Source organism: Phocoena sinus, chromosome 13 (genome assembly GCF_008692025.1).
Source record: "Phocoena sinus isolate mPhoSin1 chromosome 13, mPhoSin1.pri, whole genome shotgun sequence".
Classification (NCBI taxonomy): domain Eukaryota; kingdom Metazoa; phylum Chordata; class Mammalia; order Artiodactyla; family Phocoenidae; genus Phocoena; species Phocoena sinus.
Window position 1 is genome coordinate 63,842,875 of NC_045775.1, and position 20,214 is coordinate 63,863,088.

General features: G+C 45.1%; 1 long non-coding RNA gene across 1 annotated transcript; it reads right to left on the reverse strand.

Moving 5' to 3' along the window:
* Positions 1–535: 535 nt before the first annotated feature.
* Positions 536–19,868, reverse strand: LOC116764089. The gene is made up of 5 exons (XR_004352715.1): positions 19,346–19,868; positions 18,240–18,315; positions 16,817–16,950; positions 13,692–13,816; positions 536–1,826 (listed from the first exon to the last, which is right to left on the reverse strand). It is a non-coding gene; the product is annotated as an uncharacterized LOC116764089 (long non-coding RNA).
* Positions 19,869–20,214: the final 346 nt, after the last annotated feature.

Sequence of the window (20,214 nt, forward strand, 5' to 3'; positions counted from 1 at the left end):
ACTATAATTTTCCCAAGAGGACACTATTATTTTACGGTAAACCTGAGTCAAGAACCCTGATCTCTTTGATGCCATTCCACTGTTCTTTCGTTGGGTTCTCCACAACCCGGAGAAAGAAAGAGAAATAAAACTCCTATGTGCTGTGTCACTGGTACAGGACGTGGCAAGATTGGAATTGGAGAACTACATATTAACAGGTTATTTGGGAAATTCTTCAAACTAATTAAGATATATACCAGGTACATAGAAAACAGTACGTTTTCCCAAGATGATTCTGTGGAATGAACAGAACTGGTAACTGAAGGTGCGTGTGTGCTGCAGTTCCAAACAGGATGGGTGAATGCTTGTTTTCTGGCACCTTTAAGACTCCACCCCAATATACACATTAAAATAAAATTAACATTTCAACTGGGTCATATTTAATTCTGCATGCTCTTGTAAGTCAGCAAAATATTCCATATATCATTTAAGTTGTCACTCACTTTCTTTTCTTTTCTTTTCTTTTCTTTTCTTTTCTTTCTTTTTTTTTTTTTTTGCGGTACACGGGCCTCTCACTGCTGTGGCCTCTCCCGTCGTGGAGCGCAGGCTCAGCGGCCATGGCTCACGGGCCTAGCCGCTCCGCGGCATGTGGGATCTTCCCGGACCGGAGCACGAACCCGTGTCCCCTGCATCGCCAGGCGGACTCTCAACCACTGAGCCACCAGGGAAGCCCGTCACTCACTTTTTAACTTGAGTTTGAATTTCTAAAAGTCTTTCCAAACACAAAACAGAGGTGGGAAAATGGTATATGGGAAGCTGCAGAGATGAAATAAGCTTACTTCATTCGGCATAAAGATGAATACCCAAACAACTTCTGCAGAGCTGCAAGTGTCCAAATCTACTATCTTCGTTTTGTAGTCAAGGCTTCCGGAAAAATATGCTAACGGATTCCTAATTACCCAAATGCCCCACATCCGTTTCAGTAAGCATCATTATATATTATGGAAAGTTTTCTCAGTCACACGGAAAGACATCCTGGCCGAGCATCCCCCTTCCCATCACACAGAGATGATGGCTCTCAAGCTACCTTGAAGGCGTTGGAGCCCACTTTATCCATTACTAATATTAATGGAGGACAAAACTTCATTCTGTTTGTTTGCTCTGTGTTTGTTAAATCACTTCTTCCCTTCATTAAAATGGATGACACATAATTGAGTCTGTAGTGTGTGTATCACTGGAAGCTGAACACATTTCTGTTGGTTTCATTAACGTCATAGGTTTCTAGGGAGGGTCTACTAAATAACTACGTCTAGTTTCACAGTTACAAATAAATTAGGATGTAATTTTGAATAAACTAAGCTCATCATAAAGGAAGGATACTGATAGTTGCTACTACCCCTTCCTTGAGGGGCTCTTGTAAAGCACTAAATAAAGTAACAGAGGTTTATATGCATGCATATATTTTCAATGATATTTGAACACACTTGAAAAGAACTCTACAGAATGCATTATAAAACCTCGATGCTGTGTGTCCCTAGTTCCCAGCTCTCTCGTTAAAACTACTTAAATGAACAAAATGTTATCTATTAGGACAGCTATCAGAGTACTCCAAATACTACTTCTTGCAGTACCCTGTCCCAACCATTTGCCTTCCTCTTCCCATTCATTAGTCCTTAATTCAGAAACCCCAGAGATGTGTTCATTAATTTATGAACGTATTTCTTCATTCAGCCAAGAAAATTGATGGCTCCCTTACCAAATTTCAGGCACCCTTCTTCAGTATGTTTTCTAGGCATGTTCAGGAAACACAGCAGTGATTAACACAGATGAATATAGCCTCTCTCGAGCTGAGGGGAGAGACAAAAGTAAAGAAGCAAATATAAAATCGTAAGTGTAAGTACGTAAATAAAAATTGAATAAATGGGTAGAATAACTAGTATATCAGGTAAGTGCTGGAGAAAAACAGCAAGCAGGGAAGGGGGATGGAGATTGTTAGCTGGTAGGAGGGGGCTGCGATCTGAAACTAAGTGATCACTGAGGGCTTTCTGGGGAAGATAAAATTTAAGAGGGAACCTAAGGTTGTGAGAGGGAGCAAGGTGCATATCTGGGAAGTGAATAGTACAAGCAGAGGGAACAGTCAGATGGAAAGGCAATGAGGCAAGAGTGGGCTTGGAGTATCCAAGGAGCAGAAAGGATGTCAGTGTGTGGAAAACAGAGGGAGCAAAGTGGAGAGGAGAAGGAAACAGTCAGAGAGGAAGCAGAGGCCCAGATCTCTAGGGCTGTGGAGGCACTTTGAGGACTTTGCTTTTCCTGTGAAGAAGCCATTGAAGAGACTGGAGTGACATGATCTGACTTATGTTTTAACAGGATCTCTCTGGATGCCATGTTGATTAGAGACTGCAGGAGAATAAGGACAAGCCCCAGAAGACCAACAGTTGATTCAAATGTCAAGAAACATTTATGCCTTCACCCTTCAACTTCACAAATGATGCCATTTCCATTGAGCTATTGAAAAATATAATCTGGCTTACAAAACAATAAACCAGAAGGCATTTTCTCACATAAGCAAGGTCACAAACAACTGTCAACTAAAGCTGAAATAGCAACAAATCAAATAATAACAAAAAACATTTTTTATAGATTTTAAAACCTTACAAAGCATTTTCTTGTCCATTATCTAAGTTAATCCTCAAATCAACGCCATGAGATAGTTACTATTTTCCCATTAGAAGTGACCGCATATTAAACCCTTAGTGATTGCTCGAGAAAAGCTGAAATCGTGTGTGTACATCTATTAATGCCAAGGTTGGGTTTTTTACCCAAGGGAACATTGGATGCTAAAATCCACAGGGATTTTCAGCTCAAGATGGCAGACTAGGAAATATATTTACTTTCTGGTCCCCCTGAAACCATGTTTAAATAAAACTGTAGAAATACCAAAATCAATCAACCAATAAAAGCCAAGACATTGTGGAAGTCAGCAACCACAGAAAGATTTCAACACATTTCGAGAAGGCAAACAATGAAATGGAGGGGCCATGAATAAAATAATGAAGAAAAGACTACCCTAAGTAGGGTCTGCACAAAGCCAGTCAGCTTTTGCTGAGCCCTGCTTATAGTAAAGGACAGAGGAAAGAAGAGGGGCTGAAAACAAGGAGACAAAAGTCATTTTAGGAAAAAACGTTCATTTAATGAGCTCCAGGGAACACTCAGCCTGCTGCCATACTCACTCATGTATTACAGTGGATTGTTGGTACGCAAGACAAGAACACAGGGAACCAACAAACAAAAATCAAGACACTGTTTCTTACTGAACTCTTCTCAAATGAGATCAAGAAATTATGGTTCAATGCCATAGCTGTAAATCATTTCTGCTCCTGGAGAGGTTAGAAAGGGCTTATTAATAGTTACCCTTTTTTTTCAGACAGAATTTAGGTCTGAGCAAAAGCTTTTGTGTCCTCCAACCTCAAAGTTTATTGGGGATGGAAGTCCAAATTTGCTTCGACATACCGTAAAAAGAATCTCATGAGCAGAGGGTCAAACTACTTTTGGAATATATGAATTATGCCCAGTGTGATTTTAAATAGATTTTAAACAAAAATATATAAATTTTTACTGATCTATATGATCCTGGGTTCTGAAACTTCTACATGTTACATGCCTGATATATAACACACAATGTCAGTCCCAGGAGAGAGAAAATGCTCCAATGAAGCAAGCCAAAGAAACAAGATTCGAACAAGGTAAAGTGACGTGTAGACCAAGACCAGGATTTTTCAATTCTTTCCTGTCATGCTGTAGCTTCCAGCTCCTGAATAACAACACACGTTTCCCTTGTCCTAGACACACAAGAGTATGTCTCCTCTATGGGGCATAAGAAGCTCTAGAGTTACATATGTGTAGTAAAGAGTGGACCCAGCCGGCATACTCACAATGACCAAACTGTGTTGCTCGTACTTTATTTTAAACCAATACATCGCTCCATGCTGAAGTTGCAATAAACGATATATTTGCTTTCTAGACATGAATGAGATGCCTTACTGGATATACTCCAGGAAGGCCAGAGAAACTGGCTTCTAATCCATACAGAATAATTCACTGATGAACTCCTTTCAGGATAGCCCCTGATTTATCTAGAATATAAGCTTTACATACCTGGATCCTTCAAACTAGACCAAAGGGAAAAATCTAGGCTGCAAGCCTCAATTAGAAATGTGGGATGGTGCTATGCTGACGACTGGTGGTCCCTGACCTATCTTCTGAGATTAGAACCCAGTGTGGTGGATGACCAATTCACGCGTTGAACAAAAGAACACCTCCTACAGGGCAGTGTACGTGTTCATTACAGGTATGGCACTTAGGGCTAAGTATCATAAGGACTTCAAGAAACAAAAGAAAAAGTAACACACGAAGCATATATGATAAGGAGGCACCAGAGTCCACAGCACGAGCTCTGGAATCACACAGGCTTGCTTCGAATCCCGGCTAAGCCACTACCATCTGCACACCCTGAAGAACAGTCGAAGGTTTAAATGTTCTTTTACCAAATTTCGAAAAACAAGTGAAGACAGAACCTACCTGCCAGGAAGGGACATCGTGGGGTGCAGCATCCAGTCGGGTCAGGGCTCTGCATCCCCTGCTCAGAAACCCTTCACCGCCTGGCTCATGGTGATGCTGGCAGCTCAGCAGCCCTGGAGAAGGCGCTCCTGCTCCTGTCTCCAGGGCTCGCGGACGAGCTGGGGAGGTCCACGGAGGAGGCGGGCCACAGCCTGGCAAGCTCTGGGTGCCTCCTGCCCTCAGCTCTGGGCAGGCTCTGGCCTCTGGGCCCCGTTGCGGGGAAGGGCTGGCCGATACATACCCAGGGCTGAGGGGTCTGCAGAGCCGGTGCCCAGGCAGGGTGAGCTCTGGAGGAGAAGGCTTCCACAGTCCCCAACAGTCTCCGCATGGTGGCCCATCCGGTGCCAAACACCTGCCACCCACAGCGACAAGTCCCAGCCGCTAGAAAGTCCAGAAGGGCTCGGGCTCTTTGCCCTCGGGCCGGGTTTCTCCAGGGGCTGGGCCTGGGTGGGGCCCCCAGCCCACCCCCTGACCCGCCCGCCCTTGCTCTGTGACACGTACAATGCAATGGCAAGACCCAGGCTGAGCCGGCCAGTGTTCAGTGCGTGCTAGACCTTGAGAAGAGTTAGCAGCTAGGGAGAAGCTCTCCCACTTTCGCTCGCTTTTCTCAGATCAGCCAGGCAGCCCATCTCACCCCAAAGCGATGGACACCACACCTTCTTCCCGGTCTTTCGTTTTCCGTTCTGCCCCTGTTTTCCCTTTCCATTCTGCCCCTCTTTCCCCCAGCACCCCGTCTACGGCTTCGGGTGTCACTGGTGCTGCAGCAGGCAGCACCTCTGACCCCGAACCCATGGACACCACACCTCCTTCCAGGGCTTTCGTTTTCCGTTCTGCCCCCGTTTTCCCTTTCCATTCTGCCCCTCTTTTCCCCAGCACCCCGTCTACGGCTTCGGGTGTCACTGGTGCTGCAGCAGGCAGCACCTCTGACCCCGAACCCATGGACACCACACCTCCTTCCCGGGCTTTCGTTTTCCGCTCTGCCCCCGTTTTCCCTTTCCATTCTGCCCCTCTTTTCCCCAGCCCCCCGTCTATGGCTTCGGGTGGCATCGGTGCTGCAGCAGGCAGCACCTCTGACCCCGAAGCTATGGACACCACACCTCCTCCCTAGGCTATCTTTTTCCGTTCTTCCCCTGTTTTCCCTTTCCATTCTGCCCCTGTTTTCCCCCCCCCCCCCCCCCCCCCCCCCATTTACGGCTTAGGCCGGCATCAGTGCTTCAGCAGGCAGCAGCTCTGACAGCAAACCTATGGACACACCTCCAGGGCTGTCATTTTCCAGTCTGCCCCGTCTCCAAGTAGAACCACTACCTATTTCACACGGCTGTTCCTAGTTCTGGGAACACACCACGCACTGGTAGCAATGCCTCAGCCCATGCCTCGACTCATTTACCTGCAACGCTGGCCAACAGAGAGACCAACACTTCAAAGTTATGACAGAAAGTTGAGTAAGTTATACGCTTGGAATTGCATTTATTATTATTAACAAGCACAACTGTAGTGCTTAGACTGTAACAAGTAATATTCTAAGTGCTTAGCAAATATTAACTCACTTAATCCTCATAATGGCAACCCTATAGGTAGGTAATGTTCATAATATTCACCTTTTTGGGGGGAAACTGAGGCCCAGAGGGGTTGAATAGCTTGTCTAATGCCGCACAGTAAGTAGCGGGCAGAAACCCAGGATGAAAACCAGACCGTCTAGACTTTCATCACTTTGCTGTGTCACCTTAATAGATGTTGTGGTTAGGGAAGGGACTAAACTGACAAGACTCTGAACTTGAGAAGGGAGAAATTAGAAAGTGACTGATCCTAGAAACTAGAGAGGATTTCAGCTCAGAAATTTCTGGTGATGAGACCCGGAAGAACAAGAACATGGTTGGAATATTAACTTGGGGTAGCATCTGAATCCATTGAGAAATGGTTTTGTTTCGTTTTGTTTTCTTAACTTAGAAAGGCCAGCTGGATGAAGATTAATGGGAAAAAAAGTAGAAAGGAAAAGAGGAAGGTGCCTGAAGTGAGACATAACCTCTTCCCTGTAAGCACTAGGGGTGGGCGTCCCGTGGGAAAGGATGGAGCTCTCTCTACAGGTTTGTCACCAGGATGAACAAGGAGAAACATGGCAACCATTGTACTGGTTTGGATGATTCCTCAAAAACCAAGGCTTTCGTTTCCAAGAACTACCCACAGTAGCTAGCATACCTACCGTGTGTCAGACATGCCACCAAGTGTGTTTCCAGTCACACATTTTAATTGGAGAAATAGTTCCTATGAGGTACGCATTAGTTCCCTATGGCTGCTGTAACAAATGACTACCAATGAGCTCGCGTAAAACCAAACACACTCATTCTCTTACGGTTCTGGAAGACAGAGGTCCAAAACCAGTTTCCCTGGGCTGGAACCAGGAGGTGACAAGGCCGTCCATCCACCTTCTAGAGGCTCTAAGGGAGAATCTGTTTCCTTGACAGCATTCCTTGACTTCTGGCCACATCAATCCAACCCCAACTTCATCATCACGTTCTCTTTGGAGTAAACACTCCCTCTGCCTCTCTCTTACGAGAACACCAGTGGTTACATCTGGGTCCATCCAGGTAGTCCAGAAGAATCTCCCCATCTCAAAACCCTTACTTTCATCCCATTGGCAAAGTCCCTTCTGCCATTTAAGCTGACATTCATAGGTTCTGGGGATTAGAAGGTGGACATTTGCGGGCAATGGTACTATTCAGTCTACTACAAGGTAGATACTATTATCTTTCTCAGATGTAGGAAATGAAGTTTAGGGAAGTAATTTGTCTCAGGTCTACAATTTCCAGAGTAGAGATTTAAATTCTGCCAGTGAGACTTTAGGACACACTCTAAACAACTTTAACCTGTGTCCTTACTTACTGCATAATCCTTGGTTAAGAGTCACACTTAGGTATCAAGACCCAACTGAATATAACACAAGTACTGTCTCCTCTTTCACTATGTTTGCCTGGTGTATTTATGAATCTTGCCCAGAGCAGAAGAGTTCAGAAAATTATTATACACGTTTACTAGGAGAAAGCATTTACTGTTTGATGTGCACGGAGTAATGGAAGGCTATTTAAAATAAAATAAAGTAAAATATGCCACCAAATCGTCAAGTGTCACAACAGAGGGTAACCCCGTGGGAGTCTTGAGGAGACTAAAATTATCTCCAATTGTGCAGGCGAGAAAAGTGTCACTAAAGGCAGCTGTAGTTCAGCCAAGCCCTACGGCACAGAAGTAGGAATCTGGATATGTACGAATGGGGAAAAAGACATTTTAGGCATGGGAAACAGTTTAATGCTGAATGGATGAGGATAAAATATGCATTAGACCTTTCTAAATCAACTGGCTTATTAACTCAGTAAATCAGATTTGGTCAGTCAAACTAGCTTTAGCTGATTACTTATCCAGGGCATAGCTGTTGAGAGTAATTTTTGTCATAGAACAGTAAATAAAATTGTTGAACTATAGCTTTAGGCTCGCTAAGTGAAATAGATTGCTCTAGCTGATGTTCAAGTGACTGACTTGGTACTATTCACGAAATTGGGGGTTAACAGCTGCTTAAGACAACATAGAGAATTGATCTTAAATAGTACTTGAAGTAGTTACTGTGTAAAGTATCTGTTCAGTAGCTCATGGTAAATGGATGTTTAGAATCCCCATTGGACAACCAACTGCTTTTTTGCAAATGGTAATGTGAATTGCTGTTGCATAAACTATAGTAATGACCGCCTATCTAATTTGTTGTCCAAACCAGAAATCTTCTAACAATACTGGTCTCCTAATAAAAGTAAGCATGAAGTTAACACACACTGGGTGTCTCCCGTGTGCCTGTGCATGCATCTATAGCTCACTGAACCCCCATAACAGCCCCCAAGAGAGGGACCCTGAGTGTCCCCATGCTGCTGGTGGAGAAACAGGCACAGGAAGGTTCAATAGTCTATCTGCCTAAGATAACACAGAGGGCGGGAGAGCCTGTTTTTAAACCATCTGCCTCCAATTCCAGGTGCCAGGAGCCAGATTCAGCCTACAGGCCTCTTCTGCTCATCTGGAGGTGAAACCGTGTGTAAGGATTAGTCAAATCCTGTCTTCACTCCTCAAGGTAGCTTGAACACTTGCACGTCCTCCAAATAGCATGTAGCATAAGCAATAAGATGTTTGCCCCGGGTACTGTCCAGGAACTTGGAATCAGCTGTGTCTAGTTAGGCTGAGCTGGTTAAGACTGGAGAGGACCACCGATCTTCCACCTGGGCCAGTGCCTTTTGACCTCCTGCCATCAGAGGGCCGAAAACCACAGCCTGAGAATGTGCTGAGCCCCGTAGCCTAGTTACGCCAGCTCAGAACAACGATGAGCACAGCTTTTTCCAATCACCTTTCCTCATGCTCCCCATGCCTCATACTGCCCTGCTTCTTTATCCTTTATCCCATAGATACCCCAAGCCCCTTCCCTTTGGGGAGGCGGATTTGAGACCTATTGTCACGTCACTTCCTCGCTTGGCTGCCTTGTGAATAAACCTCCTCTTTGCTGCAAACCTCAGCATGTCAGTGTTTTGGCTTGCTGCGCCTCAGACAAAATGGTAGGGAGCAGTGGTAAAGGTCCCTTGCCTGTGAGGGAAGCTGGTTACTAGTAGTCACGTTGCGGATGTTTTCTCCTCCCGGGGCGGGGGGGCGGGGCAGACGTCCTGCTCTTCCAGAAAGAAGGGAGAAAGGCAGGAGCTGGACCCTTGCTCTCAGGGTCACCGTCACCTAGGAGCTCGTGAGAATCACAGAATCCAGGCCCCACCCAGAACTACTGAATTACAGCCTGCATTTAACAAGATCCACAAGAGAGGCATACCCATATTAAAGTTGGAGAGGCACCAAGCTGGAGTCCACGTAGCAGAGGAGCAGACAGGATTCTAGACCACGCAGAGTGTTAAAGGCCAACAGTTTGTTTTCTATTCTCAAAACAATGTTTCTGAGCCATGTTTATTATGAGCAATGTCCCAACTTGCTTTTAAGGTTTCTTGTGTGAAGAATGGATTGGAAGGAAACAAGATATATGGACACTAGTTAGGACCTCACTGCAACAGACAGGCAAGTTCAGTATTAGGATGCTGAGGAAGAGTTGACAGATTCAGAAGAAATGCAGGAGATAAACTGAAGCGGGCTTAATGGGGTATGAGATGGAGGAAAGGAAGGTCTTAGGGAATTAAAGGGTTTACACTACACGTATGAGCAAAGCCTCAAAATTCATCATTCGAACGTACAGAGGTAGAGCTCTCAAAGGACACTGGTTAGGAAGCAACAGTACGCCCTTTATAATTCCAAGAGACAACACAGATCAACTGTCTCGATGGAAACTTCGGCGGTACCGGTGCGTTTTTTCACTCAAACTTAGTTTCAGTGACTATTACTCACATTTTCTGTGCCTAAACAACACAGCTTGAGGAACTGACGGGGATTCCATCCTGGTAATTAAGGAGGGTCCCCAACACTGACAGTCCCATCTTAAAAAGCAGTCCCGCTGCATTTTACCCAAGGAGCAATGGCCAGAGCCTCCCTTTTAAAACGATGGGGAGAAATCAGAACATCACACACTGTCCCTTTCAGCTACTGTGAACTGAGCCGCGAGACGACCAGTACCCCCTAGCACAGCGCGGACGGGCCAGCGCACGGGGGCCACTGTGACAGGCGACAGCACAAGAGACGGAAGCCCAGGCCCAGGGGCTCTGAGCTCCACCGGCAACGCCCAGGGGCCAAGGCGTATTACCTTTCCGGGATGTGCTTTCCGCCCTTCCTCGTGGCCGACGAACTGGCTCATGTCACCCCCAAGATACCGCCCACCCAACGCCAGGAGGGCCAAAGTCGCCAACCCGGCATCCCCGGTGCCAGCACAAGGCCACGAACCACAGGCGCCTAGGCACAAGCCCACGCAGCTCGCGGCCCTCCTTCTACCGCGCATGCGCCACCGCGTGGCGTGTCGAGATGACTGTCACCACGCAGGCGGATTCACGCGCTTGACTGGTAAAGAGGATTCTGATGCCTGCATTTTCCCTCCTTAGCCGGAGGCTGGTAGCACACGTCCATTAGTTCGTGTGTGTACCCTTCAGAATTCCAATCGTACGGGACATGGAAAGTTGTCCGACTCTCCCAGTTTCTTGCGTGGTTCTTTCAGATATTTCCCAAGTGCTTACATTCACACTTGTATCTTGTATGTAAGTATCTGTACGTAACAGGTATCCTGTAGTTTATAGAAGAGCGGCACACTATACACATACTACATACATAGTCTACCATGTGTCTTGGAGAGTGACGCTGTTATCTTTCTAAAATATAAACTTGGCTGGATTGCTCTGTTGCTTGAACATCTTCACTTAGCACAGAATACAGCCCAGGTTGTTAGCACAGCATTGAGAACTCTTTATAAACAAATATCAGTCTGTCTCTCCAACTGAATTATAAGTTCAAACTATGACTTACAAGGACCTACACCATCCACCTCCCTCCTTTGCCCTGACAGCCTCCCCTGATCTCATTCTCTACTGCCCTGCCCGCACTCACTTTCCCCTGTCCAGCCACACTGGCTTCCTTACTATTCCTCAAACATGCCAAGCACAGTCGTGCCTCAGGGACTTTGCACCTACTATTCCTTCTGCTTCAGAACACACCCTCCCACCCCATCTCCACTCTCCCAGAACACACCCTCCCACCCCATCTCCACTCTCCCAGATATCCAATGGCTTGTTTCTCACTTCAAGGTTCTGCTCCATCGACATCTTGATAGAGGGGACTTCCCTGATCACCTACCACATTCCCTCACCTCTTCATCTTCTTTTGTTATTCTCCAAAGCATTTACCACCGCTTGACACTCCACATATTGACTTATTTATTCATCTCTCTCCCCCACTACAATGGAAAGTACGTAAGGGCAAGAACTTTGTTCTCTTCCTACTTCCTAGAGCAGTGCCTTCAACTTAGAAGGTGTTATACAAGTACTTGCTGAAAATGAATGTATGACCTCTTTGCCCTTTCACACTACCCTCTAGTCACACCAGAGGCTGCCCCTCCAGAGCACAAGTTCAAGCCCTGTGCCTTTTGTACCTGTCCCCAATACCTGGGCTGTCCTTTCCTCATTCTGGCAAAATCCTCTTCCCCCAAGCCCAGCTCAAACGCTGTCTCCTCAGTCAGGCCTTCCTCAATTTCTCCTCTATATTCCTGCTGCACTTGATTCTTTTATCATAATTAACCCACTTATACTCACTACATGTTTCTCTTCCTAGATAACTGTAAGTTGCTACTGAACAAAGACTTCGACTCACCTCTGTATCCCCGTGCCCTAACAACAAACCTATAAGGCTCTCGGTGTTTACTGAAACAATGTATTTTCTGAGTCTCTACCAATTCTAGGGAGTGCATAGTATAGCCTCCTCCTCATTACCAGTGAGCCTGGCATCTGTGGGAGGGCCTTACAGCAGAGGAAGTCACCAATGGATCATAACTAAGGTCCTGAGACTGCAATGGCAGACAGCATGGTGAAGTTAGCCCACTGCATGCAGAAGACCCACAGAGGAGTCAGCATATGCAATGGACTACACTTGGTATAACATGTGAACAATCAAGGTTTACAAACGTGTTCTCATGCACTTGTAAGGATCTTCTAGCCCACGCGGAACAGACAGAACACACACAAAGGAGCCTGGAGGAAGTGAGTAGGCCGGCAGCTGCGCCCTAACATCTTAAGAGGTAACATTTCTGTGACTACAGTTTAAACAAATCAGATAATCTGCCTCCTTTCTAGACACCCTGGTTATCACAGGACAGGCCAAGCCTCTCAAGTTTTAAAGCTAAAGTACACGGAAGATCTGTGAATAGGGCTTAAGATATTTAAGAGCTAGTACCTGCATTAAGCAACCAGGTTACAGAATGAAAATTTATCTTGAAATTCCAGTCTCTCCCTCTCTCTCTCTCTCTCGCCTCCCATCCCCTATCTTCCCACCTCCATCTCTATTCCCTCTCCCCTACTCCCTGTTTTATGTATATACGTGCATCATTTTATATATACACGGAATATTTACTGTCTGTTACGTTTATTTAATAAAGTGCACACTCCTCAGGCTCAATTTAGAAAGAGGACAAAATGAACACTTTCACATGGGCGTCAGTGGCGTTCCAAAGACAAAAGATTCCTCAGCCTTAAAACACGGCAAACACCATGTTCCTTCTGATAGTTAGATGCTAGAAAAAGGCAAGTGGATCCTTAAAATTCACACGCTATTAAGACCTACTATCAACAGAGTAGATCTTAAAGTGGAAACAAGAAAACACCAGCCTTTTAAGTTCTTCCTGTCTGAAGATAAGAGTAAGAGGTGGTAGTGTTCTTCCTCACTTGCACCCAAAGTGTAAAAGCAGCAAAAATATCTCAAACAGGGCTTCCCTGGTGGCGCAGTGGTTGAGAGTCCGCCTGCCGATGCAGGGGACACGGGTTCGTGCCCCGGTCCGGGAAGATCCCGCATGCCGCGGAGCGGCTGGGCCCGGGAGCCATGGCCGCTGAGCCTGTGCGTCTGGAGCCTGTGCTCCACAAGGGGAGAGGCCCCAACAGTGAGAGGCCCGCGTACGGCAAAAAAAAAAAAAAAAAAAAAAAATCTCAAACACATATGTGATGAGGAAGCCACTCTTCTGGTCCACTCTGTTTTGTTTTGCTTCTAGGGATGTCTCACTCCGAACCTTTGCTTTTTGTTTTCTCTTTTATGTACGCTAAGAACCCGAGAGTCTAAACCTTTTCTTCCACCTCTCAACCACTAAATAGGACAAAAGAACATTTTTATGTTTTTATGTATTTTCCATTCAAATTTTTAAAAAAGAGGTAAGTAAGCTAGCTCCGTTCATATTTCTCACAAAGATCACTTTCCAAACTAAACTAAATTGTTTGTGACCATAAACAGGAAAAACACCGTACTCTATTAGCACCATCTGACATTTCCACCTTAATGTTACCAAACACAACTTGACACTAATGTCAGAACTATTAAAAATGTTAAAAATCCCCAACCCCACTCAAAATGCATACCAAAGTTCAGGTAAAGGAAAAACAAAAACAAAAGCAACTCACCGTTATCTTTATGTTCTTTCAGAAACCCATTCACAGCACACTGGAATTTCAAACTAGTGTCGTCATCTGACACCTGATGCCCAATTGTACAAATTTTTAAATAAGGAATAGTTTCTGGTTAAGTCCTATAAGGCAAAACCATGAAAATATGTATTATTTCCTTTGTAGGGAAAGAATAAAAAATTAATTAGAGAAGGCAGAATGTAAACCAGGAGAGTACATTAAACTTTGTATGTCAGTCATTCTGATGAGAGCCATTTTTTCCAAAGCTGCTTTAACCAGTAATTATCACTTGATTTTCATTAAAACTGCAGAACGGACAGTTACCAGGCATGCAAAAGGAAAAGCAAATCGATGTGAGTGAATGCACATGTAACTCAAAATGATATAAACAGTTCTACCTACATTTACGTTCTATCTTACATTTCAAGGGCCATAAAGCGGCTGTGATTTAAGGAGAGTCGTAGAATAGAGTCAGAAGAACTTGGATTCCAATTAGGAAACAGAGGCAATTTCAGGCATTGTTGAGACCTGGTATTCTTGAGGTGGGAGAAAGTAGACTATCAATAGAAGACAGAAAAGGATAAGTGAAAATTCTCTAGTTCTGAATTTACATGGAAAGTAGCAGTAGCAACCTATGACATATTTTTAAAATATTAAAAACAAACATACATATTTTTCCTAGCTCTGACCACTGAAAAAGTCTAGAAACAAATGATGTCATGTCAAAAGGACTCAGGAGTCACCGAGAAGCTCCAACTGGCCAAAGATAGGGCCTCAGTTAGAATAATAACTGTAACGGAGTCCACGGTGATAGGAAGAAATAAAGTTTTACAAAACTGGTCAACACTGGAGGATATTTGTGAATCAACTCATTATTTTGAAAACTGTTAAATAAAAGAAGAGAATCATGCCTCTACAACTGAGCAACCAAACAGTTGATGAGGGGAATCTTCTCCTCGTACAAATACACCCAGCTAATAAGTGAAAAAAAAGAACAACAGAATTCACCATTCTTTGAAGCCTCAACTGAATTAATGGATGTAGGTATGAATCATCAGTGACTGCTAATACCACAGAAAGACACAACTATATACGTCTCCATGGAAGAACACATCATCACCCATGAAACTGTCTTGCCAAAACAAAACGTGCAAGCTTCATTCAGATCAACTACCAATTTACAGGAAATAAAAGGACTGAAGAATATGTTACCAACACATGGAATGTAATCATCGACATCTAGATGGGACAAATTACCTGGTTTCTTTAAAAACAAAATTCAAGGAGGAAAAAAAAAGTGAGAGAGACATGGAGGGAGAACCTATAGATTAAACAAGACTTCAGAGACCTAACAATCCACGGCAAAGTGTGGACCTTATTTGGATCTAATTCAAAATTCTTATATAGACAATTTTCTATGACGTTTAGGAGACAACTGCAAATTTGAGCACTCCCTGGGTATTTAATATTAAAAAATGATATTAAGGAATAAAAGTCCTATATTTTAAATGCACGTACCAAAAACGTACAGGTGTAATTACATGTTGTCTCGGAGCTGCTTCAAGATAATATGGAATGGGGTGAAACAGGTGGGGGTATAGATAAAACATGACAGCCATCAGTTGGTAAATAAGAAAGCTGGATGAGTTCATGGGTATACAAGGAACACTCACAGTATCTTTATACTTTTGTACATGCTTAAAATCTGTGATCATTGTTTAAAAACAAGACGACACTGTAGAAAACAGTTTGGCACTTTCTCAAAGGTTAAGCACAGAGCTACCGTACGATCCAACAACTCTGCTACTACCTACGCTGCACATCTAACAGAACTGAAAGCAGGGATTTGAACAAATATCTGTACACCAATGATCACAGCAGCGTGATTCACAATACCTACAAGGTGGAAAACAACCAAGTGTCAATCAACCGTCGAATAACAAACTACGGTCTATGTACACACAATGAGATTTTCTAAGCCAAAAAAGAAATGGCATTTCGTTACGTGCTATATAACATGGATGAACCTTGAAAACACGATGTTTAGGGCAATAAGCCAGACACAGAAGGACAAATACTGCAGATTCCACTTACACGAGGTACCTAGAATAGGCCAATCCACAGAGACAGAAAACAGAATAGAGGTTACCAAGGGTTGGTGGGAGGGAAAAGGGGTTGTTACTGTTTGATGGTTACAGAGTTTTTGTTGAGGATGATGAAAAAGTTTTGGTTATAGACAGCGGTGATGGTTACACAACACTGTGACTGTACTTAATGCCACTGAACTGCATATTTATAAATGGTTAAAATAAATATGATTTCTCTATATTTTACCACAATAAGAAAAAAGGAATAACAGAGCTGAAATTTCAATTCTTCCTTTTCCGAGAGTCAGTTTCATCGTCTGTAAAATTAGTAATTGTAGTTGTCTATCCTCTGAGCTTAGTGCAGGGTAAGCACTCAGTAGGAGATATCAGTACTACTTCCACTTCAAGAGCAAAGGATTGCTGTGAAGATTAACTAAGTCAATGGATATGAAAGAACTTTCTAAATGGCAAACTGCTCTACAAATATTAAAAGACATTAGGTGTTACTGTCTCCCAAGGCCATGGAACAGGTCAGAAGAAGGAGAATTCTTTTGCACTGGAATGTCCTACATGGGCCAAGAGAATAGATGGGTTTCTGTACTATATCAGAAGGCATTAGGAAAAGGAAGCATAAAACTTAGAGAACAATTGTCTTTTACAGTGATGCTTAAACATGCTCAGGCAACTGCTTAAAATAAGTGCTAAAGACATAATGGACATACCTTTCTCTCTTTTTAGGATACTACTGTAACTACTAAAAGTTTACTTCATTTTCAAAATATACAACATGGAAGCTTATAGAATTTCTTGAGCATATCTAGAGCCTACTGCCAAATACTATAGTTCAATTCATATCTTTAATCTCATTCCGAAACAGCAATTACAAATGTGTATTTAAGGAAACCACTAGCTTCCCTTTTTGAACCCACGAGAGAAGGCCAGGATTCACCTTAGCGTAAGATGATAACTACTGAACTACTATGAATTATTACAGTATCAGAAAGAAGGTCATTTTCAATTACGGTTTCCATCTACCTCTGGCTTGTAATAGCGGCGAGTATTTGGTCAAAGTCAATCATCAGGCCCAAGTTCTTCATTCTGTCCTTGGATTTTGTTAAAAGATCCAAGGGGGAGAAACGTTCTTCTGGAGCAAGATTCTTTTCAAAACTCTGTCAGAAAGAATAAAATAAGGAAGAACATATGTTTAAAATCCTTTACTATACTATCCATTTATTCAAACCCTGTGATGCTAACATATGAGATTCAAAGTAAAGTTTCCTCCTCTGCAGTTTACAAGCGATATTACAATCCTTTCTTCCAGAGAGATTAGACGGAAGAAAATAAGCTCACTTCTATATAGTTATTTCTATGTTTGTTTATTTCATGTTGGTCTCCTAACCTGACTCTAAACTCCCAGAAGGCAGGGACCACATCAATTTTGCCTACCACGGTACTGCCAGCTCCAAGCAGAGTGCCTGAAAATAGACACAGAAATAAATACTTCTGGAATATCTACATATAGGAAGGATGGCTTTCACTGCTAAATATTCTTTCATGTATTTGGCTTATACCTGTACCCTGTTCCATTGATCTCTTTGGTTATTCAAGTGTCAGCAACACACACTTTTTTTCTTAATTAGTAGACTAGTTTTAGAGCAGTTTGAGATCCACAGCAAAACTGAGCAAAATGTACACAGTTCCCACTTATACCCTCTCTCCTTCATCCCACACAGCCTTCCCCATTACCAACATGCCATACCAGTGTGCTTCATTCGTTAGAATTCATGAACCAACACTGACACATCGTTATCAATCAAAGTCCATAGTTTATTGCATTCATGGTACAAGTAACCGCCTATTTCTTTATTTCTAGTAGAGTCATCCCCAAACATTTACATACTGAGATACATATTACTTTCTTATAAATTACTTCATTCTTTATTTATAGTTAGGGCATTGCATTGGGTTTTATTGTGTTTTAATTAAGTACAAAAGTTGGTTGTATTTGTCTATGAATCCCATTTCTGGATAGTAAAAGAGGTATTAAAAAGTATTTGCTATCAAAAGGGAAAATGGAGTACGACGGGGTTGAGAGCCAGGGCTCTATATGGTGAATTCAGATTTCTGGAAGAATACGGTATTAACTTTTGCTCACTTTTTTTTTTTTAAAACATCTTTATTGGGGTACAACTGCTTTACAATGGTGTGTTCGTTTCTGCTTTATAACAAAGTGAATCAGCTATACATATACATATGTTCCCATATGTCTTCCCTCTTGCGTCTCCCTCCCTCCCACTCTCCCAATCCCACCCCTCCAGGCTGTCACAAAGCACCGAGCTAATATCCCTGTGCCTTGCGGCTGCTTCCCCCTAGCTATCTACCTTACTACGTTTGTTAGTGTGTATATGTCCGTGACTCTCTCTCGCCCTGTCAAAACTCACCCTTCCCCCTTGCTCACCTTTTTTAAAGGAACTTTGAAAGCAATGAAACGAGTCCCAGGCATCCGCTGTTCAACTGGGAGATAGTCTTTCCACCTGTTAATATATTTTTTGTTAGGCAAATTTTATGTTAGGCTGTCTCCCTGCATAGGATGAATGCGCCTTGAAAATGGAAATCATATCCCTCTACATCGGCTCCCAGGTGGTCCCAGCGTCCCGACCCCGACCCCGGCCGCGACACACTTTCCACAAACTGACACACACGGAGCCCGCGCGAGGGCCGGCTAACACGGGCTTCCCCGCCGGGTCGCCTGGAGGCCGGTGCCCCGCAAGCCGAGCGCACGAAAGGGCGCCCCAAAGGCGCCGGCCCAAGGCGCCCGCTGCGCTTTCCCTCCAGAAGGTGGGCTGCGGGGCCCAAGCGTAAACCCTGAGACTTCAAGGAACACGCGCACCACGCCGCCACGGGGGACGAGAGGCCGGGCGCCCACCTAGCCGGACACCCTGCATTTCTGGAATCACCGGACGCCTGTGTCAATTTCCGTCTGGCCTGTCATTTTCCAAAGGCCACTCAAGATCAGGGGACAGAACGCCTCCTCTCCAAGTGTCCTGCCAGCCCACCCACTCAAGATCAGAGGGACAAAGTGCCTAACTAAAACAAAACAAAACAGAAACACAAAAAAACTGGAGAGACGGAGGAAAGGGTGCCCTGAAAAATTAAAAAAAAATTTTAAAAACTAAGCACGTGGACAGCGCTAAGAATAAACTACCAGGAAAAAGAAACCCTACAGGTCAAATCCTAAAGTACAGAAGGGCAAGCCCGCCGACATTCCAGGCCCGGGGGGACCGGGGTCCCCAGCCCTGCAGAGCCAACCGCAGACCGGCTCGGGCGCCCCTCGGAAGCGCGGGGTCCCCGCGGCCGAGTCTGTGACCGCCGGCCGGCGCCGGCTCCCCTCTGCCCACCCTGCGCGCGGGGGCTGGAAACTGCCGCGGGGAACCACGGCGGGGCGGGAAGGGGGGCTCCAAAGAGGGTCTGGCGACTCGAGTCGCTCCGTTTCTCAGTGGGCTCAGCGCGCGCCGTGGGGGAACTGGAGCGGGGGTCCGGAAGGAGGGGACGGACGGCACTTACGTAGACCGGCAGCGGCCACGGGTAGACGGCGGGCTCGGTCCCCAAGAGCGACTCCAGCCTCAGCGGCAGCTTCTCCCCCAGGTCTTCGCGCGCGCGCGCGGCCCACGCGCCGCGCTCGTCTGGCGGTTGGGGGAGGGGCGCGGCGCCGCCGGCGGGGGCGGGGCAGACGGGCAGGCGGGAGGCTGCGGGGAGGGGGCCTGGCCTGGGCCTCAGCTGCCGCCGCCGCGCTCCCGTCCGGCCCCCGGCTCCCTCTTTGTGGTCACAGGCCCGGGGCCTCCAGCGCTGCTGCGGACTCGGGCCGGCCTGAGGCGACCACAATGAGCCGGGGGCCGGGCTGAAACACGCCCGGCACGCGTGATCCGCCCAGTGGACACGCACGCTCCCACGCACGCACGTACGCACGCACGTACGCACGCCATCGGCTGCCCCTGGCCACACCCACCGGCCCGAAGTGGGGACCCGGCAAAACCTCTCAGGGCCAGTGGTGGCGGGTTCGACTCCCGACCTTGACGTAGCGTGACACACCCCCCTCCCCCCCCAACAAAGGAAAAGGAGCTTAGGAGGCAATCTCATACATTATTGATAAACACATACAAAGACACTATTGGTACAAAACTATTTCTCCATAGAGCAACTTTGAATTTTAATAATAAATACATATATGTATCAAACATTAATAAAAGAATAAAATTATCCAATATGAGTACATTTGCTCTTGTTTTGCAATTAGTTCCAGGATTCTATTTTAGATGACTACTTCATATCTGCGAGAGTTGGGTGTGTGTTTGTGTGTTTGGTTTTGTGGAAGCTGCATTGTGCTAAATTTTACATTTCTTTCTTGAATTAAATGGCTTTTGTTATCCCTTGGG